The 3,551-nt window shown below is 40.7% G+C and overlaps 1 pseudogene; it reads right to left on the bottom strand.

Annotated features, from left to right (window-relative positions):
- Positions 1-283: 283 nt before the first annotated feature.
- LOC110541353 (heat shock protein HSP 90-alpha-like) lies at positions 284-2,491 on the bottom strand (annotated as a pseudogene).
- Between the last annotated feature and the right edge of the window lie 1,060 nt (positions 2,492-3,551).

The following is a 3,551-nucleotide window of genomic DNA, read 5'->3' as shown; positions in this document are numbered from 1 at the left end:
TCTCAGAATACTTAAAGTGACAAATGATTTGGTCTAAGGAATCCAGCTCAACAGCCAAACACTTTAGACCACAAGGTTAACAGTAGGTTACATTATATCTTAAACATTCTATCAACCTGCGGAATCAAACCTATAGTATCACAGTATCACAAGGAATTTTATCTTCCCTTAGTTTTCATGCCATAGATGCTTTAAAGGTTAACAAAAATAAAGAAAAATCCTGGAAAATATATCATCAGAAGGAATGAGGGTCAGTGTAAACACATAGTTCTTCTGGTGAGCCTTAGTCTACTTCTTCTATGCCTGATGTGTCATTGTCTCCTTCCAGGGGTGGCATTTCTCCAGTCACAGCAGCACTGCTGTCATCCACAGTAGGTCCATCCTCACCAACACCTAGACCAAGCTTGATCATCCTGCAGATCCTGTTAGTGTGTGTCTGGGGATCTTCCAGACTGAAGCCAGAAGACAGGAGTGCAGTTTCATACAGCAAGATGATCAGATCCTTCAAAAACTTGTCCTTCTCATCAGCCTCTGCCTCTTGCCTTGTGGTTTGGATAACGGAGTGATCAGGGTTTATCTCCAGATGTTTCTTTGCTGCCATGAAACCCATTGTTGAGTTGTCTCAGAGGGCCTAAGCTTTCATGATTCTCTATGTTTGCTGTCTGCCCATATATGCGTGTGGCAATACAGCATGGGGATGTCACCAATCAGTTTGACACAACCACCTTTTCAACATTTTTCTCCAAAATGTCCTTCATAATTTTGAAGAGGTTTTCAAATTTTGTCTTTTTTTTTCTTCCTGTTTCTTTTTCTCCTCTTCATCTTCTGGAAGTTCCAGTTCTTCTTTGGTAACTGATATCAAGGTCTTGCCCTCAAATTTCTTTAGCTGTTGCACACAATACTCATCAATAGGCTCAATCATATAGATGACTTCTAAACCACGCTTTCAGAGACGTTCCACAAAGGCTGAGTTAGCGACCTGGTCCTTGGTCTCACCTGCGATAAAATAGATGTGCTTCTGATTCTCCTTCATTCTGGTGCAGTAGTCCTTGAGAGACACCATCTCATCCCCAGGAGCAGATGTGTAGCATCGCAAGAGCTCTGAAAGCTTCTTCTGATTCTCAAAGTCTTCATGAATTCCAAGCTTTATATTTTTTGAGAACTGCTCATAAAACTCTTTGTAGTTCTCTTTGTCTTCTGCCAGTTCAGTAAATAGTTCTAAGCATTTCTTGACCAAATTCTTTCTGATAACTTTCAGAATTTTGCTTTCTTGCAACATTTCACGGGAAATAGTTAGAGAGAGATCCTCAGAATCCACTACTCCTCTAATGAAATTCAGATACTCGGGGATCAACTCCTCACAGTTATCCATGATGAAAACTCTGCGTACATACAACTTGATGCTGTTCTTTTTCTTTCTGTTTTCAAACAGATCAAAAGGAGCACATCTTAGGACAAAAAGAAAGGCCCGGAATTCCAATTGCCCTTCAACATAAAAATGCTTTACTGTCAAATGTTCTTCCCAGTTGTTGGTTAAGCTCTTGTAGAACTCTCCATATTCTTCCTTAGTAATGTCATCAAGGATTTCTGGTCCAGATAGGCTTTGTTTTGTTGAGTTGTTCTTGATCAATGTACTTTTCCTTTATCTTCTTCTTTTTCTTTTTCTTCTCACTATACTTCTTTTCTTCCTCTTCTTCATCAGAACCAACATCTTTTATTTCAGGCTTGTCATCAGATTCCTTTTCTTCCTTTTCTTTTTCTTCCTCTTTATCTTCTTTTTCTTCAGCCTCATCATCACTGATTTCCTTATCATGCTCCTTCTCCACAAAGAGAGTAATGGGATAGCCAATAAACTGAAAGTGTTTCTTCACAATCTCCTTTATTCTCCTTTCCTCCAAATACTCAGTTTGGTCTTCTTTCAGATGCAAGATAACCTTCGTTCCATGGCCCATTGGTTCACCTGTGTTGGTCTTCACTGTGAATGATCCCCTCGCTGAGGATTCCCAGGCATACTGCTCATCATCATTATGCTTGGTGATGACTGTCACTTTCTCTGCAACCAAATACGCAGAATAAAAACCAACACCAAACTGGCCAATCACAGAGATATCTGCACCAGCCTGCAGAGCCTCCATGATGGCTTTGTGCCAGACTTGGCAATAGTGCCAAGGTTATTGATCAAATCGGCATTGGTCTTTCCAATCCCAGTATCCACAATAGTGAGGTGTGATCCTGTTTGTTGGGAATGAGATTGATGTGCACTCTTTCCTGGAATCTAGTTTACTAGGATCTGTCAGGCTCTCATATCCGATTTTATCCAGAGCATCTGATGAATTTGAGATGAGCGCTCTCAGAAAGATCTCTTTGTTTGAATAGAAAGTATTCATGATCAAGGACATTAACTGGGCAATTTCTGCCTGAAAGGCAAAAGTCTTGACCACCTCCATTGGTTGGTCTTGGGTCTGGGTTTTCTCAGGCATCTTGGCTAAATGACCGCACACGGACAACGACTAACTGCACTACCACACCAGAGCAACTGACATCTCACTGTTTTATCGTCAGATGAGTTGCAATTGTAATTCTGTCTGCCATTTTAATTTCCCTTTACCATAAAGTATAATACATTTAAATATTCTGGAGATGAGGGTGTAAGTGTCCTTTGCGGCAGCAATTTTCTAAAAACAGTTCAAACAAACTGGACATGAACTCAATCAAAACATGACAAGACAAGAATTTTAGACGTTAATTTTAAAATATGAATTTCGGCCTGTGGCCCGCCTCAAGTTCCAGCCATACCACTCCTAGGCATATACCCAAAAGAGGCTCAAGTACACAAAAAGGACATTTGCTCAACCATGTTTGTAGCAGCTTTATTTGTAATAGCCAGAAGCTGGAAATAGACGAGATGTCCCTCAACTGAAGAATGGATGCAGAAACTGTGGTACATCTATACAATGGAGTATTACTCAGCAATGAAAAATAAGGAAATCATGAAATTTGCAGGTAAATAGTGGGACCTGGAAAGGATCATCCTGAGTGAGTTGTCCCAGAAGCAAAAAGACACACACGGTATATACTCACTCATATAAACATACAACATAGGATAAACCCACTAAAATCTGTACATCTAAACAAACTAAGCAAAAGAGAGGACCCTAACTAAAACGCTCAATCTCCATCCTGAAAGGCAAAGAGGATGGACATCAGAAGAAAAAGAAAACAGGAAACAAACTAGGAACCTGCCACAGAGGGCCTCTGAAAGCCTCTGCCCTGCAGACTATCAAAGCAGATGCTGAGCCTGATGGCCAACTGTCGGGCAGAGTGAATGGAATTTTATGTAAGAAGTGGGAAATAGCAAGAGCTGGAGAGGACAGGAACTCCACAAGGAGAGCAACAGAACAAGAAAATTTGAACACAGGGAACTTCGCAGAGACTCATACTCCAACCAAGGACTATTCATGGAGATAACCTAGAATCCTGACAATGCAGCCACTTCTGATGAGAACTGATAGACTAAGATTAGAAAGAAGGAGAGGAGGACCTCCCCTATC

The sequence above is a fragment of the Meriones unguiculatus genome, chromosome 10 (assembly GCF_030254825.1).
Source record: "Meriones unguiculatus strain TT.TT164.6M chromosome 10, Bangor_MerUng_6.1, whole genome shotgun sequence".
Classification (NCBI taxonomy): Eukaryota; Metazoa; Chordata; class Mammalia; order Rodentia; family Muridae; genus Meriones; species Meriones unguiculatus.
The sequence above is the reverse complement of the archived record's forward strand: the minus strand, read 5'-3'. Positions and strand labels throughout refer to the sequence as shown.